The sequence below is a fragment of the Neofelis nebulosa genome, chromosome 7, assembly GCF_028018385.1.
Source record: "Neofelis nebulosa isolate mNeoNeb1 chromosome 7, mNeoNeb1.pri, whole genome shotgun sequence".
Lineage (NCBI taxonomy): Eukaryota > Metazoa > Chordata > Mammalia > Carnivora > Felidae > Neofelis > Neofelis nebulosa.
The window spans coordinates 88,417,460-88,425,510 of record NC_080788.1 but is presented as its reverse complement, the minus strand read 5'-3'; positions in this window follow the sequence as shown (position 1 = coordinate 88,425,510).

The window sequence follows — 8,051 nt, the reverse complement described above, 5'->3', positions numbered from 1 at the left end:
GATGCTGGATGCTCTTTGCCCACTATCTTAGACCCTCAGTTGCTGCTGCTACTACTACTCCTATTTGCACTTACAGTTGGAATGTTACTGGACTACAGTCAAAGTCTTTAGGTTACAATGAACCTTTCAGAATGTTTTCTTGGGTAACACAATTGCAGGCAAATAGCCTAGTCTGATAAATAATGTGGTCTGCTATTCCTTCTGCCTTGACTGCCTTATTCTAAGGTTGGCATAGGGGGTTTGCTTTCTCTCTGTAGGGTAGCCATGCAAGTCAGAGTCCTGAGAACTTCAAACCAAACATTTGGTTTCATTGCAAGTGAGATCTTTTCTTGCATTCAAGAGGAAGAGACTTGTAAGGTTGTTCACAGTGGCCTTTTCGTGGAAGACAGTGCATATGGCATTTTTTATCCTTGAGTATTTTTAGCAGTTCCAGGATCTTAACTCTTAAACCTGTTATTTTTTTTCTTTTGATAAATATTTCCAAGTGTATATGTATATATATTGCTTTGAGATTTTATATTTCATTTGAATTCACATTCTTTTAAATTACTTCGGTGATTGTTTGCAATAAAGTATGTATGTATGTATGTATGTATGTATGTATGTATGTATGTATTTATTTATTATTTTTTAGATTTGGAAACCAGAAAAAATATGGTGACAAACTCTGAATGCGATTTTTGAGACATATTGAGTAAGTATTAAGAAAATGAACATTTGATCAAGAATGAAAATTTCCTGAATGTGAAATATGCCATTTCTAAGTTACTGTACCTAGAATGACAAATTGTAGGTGATTTAAGGTATGAAAGTGAAGGCTTTTAGAGCTGCAACCTTCTGTAGAATATTTTTCTTCACCAGTTGTGCTCAGCTACCCAAATTTCTAGATTCTATTCCATGCTAAGGCTTAATAAAAAAAGTAGTTTCCTGAATCTGCCATGGTAACTGAGATTATAACTTCATTTTTTTAATGAAGTTTATTGCTGATAATAATTTATTCATGAAGGCTACAAATCAAAACTGCTAGTGTTTATTAAGTTTTCACTATATGCCCAGTGGTTTCTAGAAAGAAGAAATAATGTTATCTGTTTGGGGAGAGGTTCAAATCAATGAGGAAATGATTTAGGACAATAAATAATCAAGAGGGAGGCCCTGTGTTACCACCTCCAAGTGTTATGGGATGCCAGGAAGATCACAGGCTTTGGAGTTGTCTGAGGAGGAGATAGAAATTGAGCCAGGTGTGAAGAGTGTGTAAGCTTTGAAAGGATGGATATTATGGAACAGGGAAATGCTCATACAGAATGAAGACAGGAACATCTGGTCATGGCAAAATGCAGCTATGAGTGAGGCATGTGGAAAGGGGATTAAGGTATAAGAAAAAGGAGGAACTGAAGACATCAAGGAAGGAGGTAGTGGAATGTGGCTTGAAAATTGTACATCTCTGCACCCTTTTTTTTTTTAATTTTTTTAACGTTTATTTATTTTTGAGACAGAGAGAGACAGAGCATGAACGGGGGAGGGTCAGAGAGAGGGAGACACAGAATCTGAAACAGGCTTCAGGCTCTGAGCTGTCAGCACAGAGCTCGACGCGAGGCTCGAACTCACGGACCGCAAGATCATGACCTGAGCCGAAGTCGGCCACCCAACTGACTGAGCCACCCAGGTGCCCCTCTGCACCCTTCTTTAAAGCCTGTACTTCTTACTTTCTGTTCTGATAGAAACTTTGGTTGACAAAGAAAGGAGTTTGATCCTATATTGAGCAAGGGAATTAATGATGAAAATGAAGCATGTTTCAGTAGGCTTAACAAGGCAGTTATCCAAAGGTTGCAGGAGAGAAGAACTAGAATTAATATGATCAAATAGGAAGTTACTGCAGCCTGTTAGTGTAAAACAGTGAAGACATAAATCAGGGATTGGTAAACATTTTCTGTAAAGGGTAAGATAGTAAATACTTTAGATTTTTAGATTATATGATTTCTGTGGCAACTACTGGACACAATATGTAAACAAATAAGCATGGGTGTGTTCTAGTTAAACTTCCTTTACAAAAACAGGCAGATGGCTATATTTGACCAGCAGACAAGAGTGTATTGACTTCTGGTCTAACCCACAGTGGTGACATGGAAATGAAAGAAGGAAACAATTTCAGATGTTGAAAAAAAATGATTATATTCTAATATCTGCTTGAATAAAAGGATTAGGAGATGAATGAACCAAAGATTTCAAATAATGCATCAGTCTTCAAAATATCAATATGAGATTTAGCAATATGGAGATTATAAATTAATTCACAAAAGTCATTTGTTCAAGCAGAAGAATAAAGTTAAGGACTAACTATTAGGATAGCTTGCGATAGAGTAGTTATTGGCCTCTGGGATGGTGGCAACATTCTGTTCCTTGACCTGGGTGTTATATATACTTTGTAAAAAATTTTATGAAGATGCACAATTATGCTTCTTGTCTTTTGTTTATGGTGTATTTCCATAAATCATTGAGGAGGTTGAAAAAAGGAGTAAAACCAGTGAAAGGACAAAGAAATCATGATCATAAAAGTAGGATAAGAACTAGAAGAATGAAATATCACAGAAACCAAGAGAGGGTAGAAGGACAGGGCCAAAAATGAAGTAAGATTAATATGAGGATAAAGAAATGGGCTTAAATTTAACTAGGAGGTAAGAGATGACCTCTGAATAGTACCTTCAGTAGAATGGTAAAGTTTAAAATTAGACTACAGGTTTTCAAGCAGAAAGGAGGGGATAAGGAAATGGAATCATTTACTAAAGTACTCACAGACAGTGACTGTAAAGGAAAAGACAAAAGTATTGATAGGAATAATAGAATAGAGTGTATTTTGTATCTCATATTTATATCTCATATTTTTAATGGGAAATATATATGTTTGAGGAAAAAAAAGAAATAAACCAGTGTAAAATATTGAAGATGTTGATAAGAGACAGAGAGCATATGGGACAAAATAAAATATATAAATGTACGTTTACCTCTTAAAAAAAAGAAGCATAATCCTAAAGAAAGGCAAGTTAAGAAAGAAATTGAAGAAGACACAAAGAAATGGAAAAACATTCTATGCTCATGGATTAGAAGAACAAACATTGTGAAAATGTTTATACTACCCGAAGCAATCTACACATTCAGGGCAATCCCTATCAAAATAGCACTAGCATTCTTTACAGAGCGAGAACAAACAATTCTAAAATTTTCATGGAAACAGAAAAGACCCCAAATAGCCAAAGTAATGTTGAAAACGAAATCCAAAGCTGGAGGCATCACAACTCCAGACTTCAAGCTGTATTACAAAGCTGTAGTCATCAAGACAGTATGATACTGGCACAAAAACAGACACATAGATCAGTGGAACAGAATAGAGAACCCAGAAATGGACCCAGAACTATATGGCTAACAAAGCAGGAAAAAATATCCAGTGGAAAAAAGCCAGTCTCTTCAGCAAATGGTGCTGGATAAACCGGACAACGACGTGGAGAAGTATGAAACTGGACCACTTTCTAACACCATACACAAAAAGAAATTCAAAATGGATGAAAGACCTAAATGTGAGGCAGGAAACCATCAAAATCCTAGAGAAAACAGGCGGCAACTTCTTTGACTTCAGCCACAGCAACTTCTTACTAGACATGTGTCCAGAGGCAAGGGAAACAGAAGCAAAAATGAACTATTGGGTCCTCATCAGGAGCTTCTGCACAGGGAAGGAAACAATCGACAAAACTAAGGCAACCGACAGAATGGGAGAAGATATTTGCAAATGACATATAGAATAAAGGGCAGTTTCCAAAATCTATAAAAAGCCTATCATACTCAGCACCCCCAAAACAAATAATCCAGTGAAGAAATGGGCAAAAGACATGAATAGACACTTTTCCAGATGGTTCACAGACACATGAAAAGATGCTCAACATCACTTAATCATCATGGAAATACAAATCAAAACCACAATGAGACAGCACCTCAAATCTGTCAGTATGGCTAAAATTAACAACTCAGGAAACAACAGGTGTTGGCAAAGATGCAGAGAAAGGGAAAAACTTCTGCACCATTGGTGGGAATGCAAACTGGTGCAGCCACTCTGGAAAACAGTATGAAAGTTCCTCAAAAAATTAAAAATAGAACTACCCTATGACCCAGCAGTTGTGCTACTAGGTATCAATCCAAAGACTACAAAAATGCTGATTCAAAGGGGCATGTGCACCCCAATGTTTATAGCAGTGCTATCAACAATAGCCAAATTATGGAAAGAGTCCAAATGTCCATCAACTGATGAATGGATAAAGAAGATGCGGTACACACACACACACACACACACACACACACGAGAATATTACTTCGTGATCAGAACGAAGGAAATCTTTCCATTTGCAGCAATGAGGATGGAACTAGAGTGTATTATGCTACATGAAATAAGTGAGTCAGAGAAAGACAAATATCATATGATTTCACTCATGTGGAATTTAAGAAACACAACAGATGAACATAGGGGAAAAGAAGGAAAAATAAGATTAAAACATAGAGGGAGGCAAACCATTAGAACAAACTGAAGGTTACTAGAGCAGAGGTGGGTGGGGGAATAGGCTAAATGGGTGATGGGCATTAAGGAGGGCACTTGCTGGGATGAGCACTGGGTGTTCTATGTAAGTAATGAATCACTAAATTCTACTCCTGAAACCAATAATACGCTGTGTGTTAACTAACTTGAATTTTAATTTAAAAAAAAAGGCAAGATAAATTCAGATCAGCAGTTACTCAGAAGAAGGACAGATCTATCCATGGCGGTGAAGCCATCTGCCCAGTTTTGTTTGCATGTGTTTGGAAGAGTTAATTTGGGGGTTGAAGGAAGGAGGAAAATCTAACTTTAGGAATAAGTTAGTAAAAACTTATTGGAGATGATTGTTAAAGAATAAGGTACAATTTTAGGATATTCCCCCTAAAATTTCACTGAATGCTTGTCCTGTGTCCATGCAGCTATGACTATGAATGTGGTTGATCTGCACATCAACTTACAAATTCCTATAAACAATATCACTATTGTATTATTGTGTTACAGGAGAAACCCCACCTCTTTGAAGATCCATCTTGGTGTTGCAGTTTTTCCTTTTCGTACACTCTATTTTATGGAATTGGTATAATGGAGTTGAAAAAGGAATCTGACATAACTAATTTATGAAATAAACATTCTAATATTAAGATCAAAGTTCTAAGTGGTTTAAATTTACAAAAGTAATTAATCAAATGAACAAATATAGTATACACATACAAACTTAAAAATTTAATGGCATTTCTTTATATAATCTTCAAGAGGGTTTTGTTACATGTATATACACAATGCAATAAAAATCAGACTCCTAATTTTAAGGACTCTGGATATTTATTTAAGTGTTCTTATCACTTGTAATTCACTTTGAAAATATGCCAAACTCCATCAAATCCTCTAAAATTAAGACCATGAAGTAATAAATAAAAATCAAATCACTTTGTGAAATTGTATTATATGGGTATAATTGGATACACCTAGCTGCCTCATACTGATACTTAATAAACATTTTTTTCAACTGCAATATAATTATCAGTCCTCACTGAACTATGTATGCAAAATTGATGAAACAGTTGAGCCTTAATGAACAGAGATATTTGCATTTCATTACTAGGTTGTATAATTCTGCTCATAAACTTTATGAAATATTTTTAATGTTCAATTCATTTCAGATGAAAGTTAAAAAAAATTTAAATATATATATCCTGAAGTCTTTTATTCCTCAGTAATGTCCTTTTACTAATATTCTTTCATTTCAATAAAATGGATTGAACCAGGATAAGATTATAACTTTAAAGTTCCATAACTTTATGAATTACTCTCTAAGGTCCATGAAATGTTTATCAGTCAGTTGGATCAGGGCAACACTTTACAATATGCACATCTTTAAGTAACTTTAAGGGTAGTGGGCCTTAACTATTTTGATTGGTATTAACTAATCTAATAAAGACTGATATTATTTACCACTCTGGGTCTTACCGTTCCATGACAGTATTACTGAATATTGAAATATTAACAACGACTACTACTGTTATTGTTAATACTACTAATATTATTTTAATATTTTTTTGTTGTCATTGAATTTTTTTCTGTTGTTACTTTGATTTTTTATTTCAGGGACAACTCAAACCTCCTGTTTGTTCTCATGATGCTCTCCAAGGAAGAGAAGTGTCAAGACACTCTCATTAGACCTTATTTCCTAGGAATGGAATTCCTTCTCTAGATTAAAGGTCAGCACATTTTTAATGAAATCCCCTTTCTTTCTCTACTCCTGAAGAGAAGTAGGTAATCTCTATTTTGGGGTAATTCCTACTCCTAAATAGGTCAGCCTAGGCAAGCAGAGTTTTAGAAACTAGGACAAGTTTTATTTCTCAGTCCTTTGTCTTTTGATAGTAGAAGGCATGCTTTCAGTGGATCTTTTCTTGTTTTGGAGACATAAGCTGCCAAGTAGGGATAGCACTGAAAGGAGCAGACATCCAACCTCATCATGCCTTAAGTGTTGTTACCATTGAAAAAAGTGAGTCTTCCTCTAAGTCTGAACACATTCAGAACACCTTTCATTGGAATATGAGGCTCAGCTTCTAATTGGTCATCTAATATTTATTTGCGTTGTTCTGTTGGATAATGTCTTATTCTCTCAGGAACATGATAGAGCTTTTCTTACTATCTTACTTAAAGTACCCAACCTCCCTTTCTCTCTATATCCTTGTATTGCTGTACTTCCTTCATAACACTTATTACATCTAGAAATTATATATGTATGTGTATATATGTTCTTTTATCTATCTTCCATAATTGAACATATCCTATGTGAGATCAAGAACTTTGTTGTGTCTCAGTCACATGGAACAGAATGGGAACTCAATAAATACTCATTGAACAAGAGGTACACCCTACGATGACTCCCAATGAGTCATGCCTTTGTGTAATTGCCTCTCCTTGAGTGTAGACAGATCTTGTGATTTTCTTCTATGCAAAAGAATATGGAAAAGATGAAAGGAGTTTTTAGATTTAGTTAAGGTCTCAAATCAGTTGACTATGAGGTACAAGAAAGATTATCCTGGATGGATCTGACTTAATGAGGTGAAGTTCTTAAAAATTTCTAAGCCCTATTAACATCACTATTTAATAGCACCCTGTTTCATTATTCTACCCCAGGTATTTATGGATGTAAAACAAGGGAACAAGATTAACAAGCTTTCTTTATACACGCATTTACACTTTTAATTTTTAAGATTTAATTTATGGTTATTGTAAACTTCTTCAAAAAGTGACCATCTAATTAGTGTGGTAAAACTTTTGAACAAGATTGAAAGACACTTTCTCTCTTTTAAATTAATTAATTTGTTTTAATGTTTATTTTTGAGAGAGAGAGAGAGAGAGAGAGAGAGAGAGAGAGAGAGACAAAGCATGAGTGGGGGAGGGGCAGAGAGAGTGGGAGACACAGAACTTGAAGCAGACTCCAGACTCCAAGCACTTTACAATATGTGTCTGTGTCACCACAGAGCCCCATGCAGGGCTCAAACTCACAAACTGTGAGATCATAACCTGAGCCGAAGTCAGATACTTAACTGACTTTTGGCCATAGATGCTATGTATATGAAGATGACTCCAAATACTTTTTTCTATTCCAGATCTCTTTCCTGATCTCTAGTCTCATAGACATAACTCTTTGCAGGACTCATATCCTTGGGTATTCTATACTTCCTGATGGTCTCAGAAAGACCTTTTTCTAGTATTAATCTGCTCATGCCCAAATCCTTTAGTGCCTGCAAGACTATCCATCTATTATGTGTTGTTTTGTAATGTTTCAATCTTATCTCACATTTCTCTATCCTATACTCCAGCTGCATTTAACCTCTTGCAGATCTAGCCTGCACCAGGCAATTTTATCCCTTGTCTTGTGTCAATCCTTATACATGGAAATAACCTCTGTCTACTTAGTTCAAGTATGGCTTCCTCTGTGATGACTTGTAGAAGTGATATCATT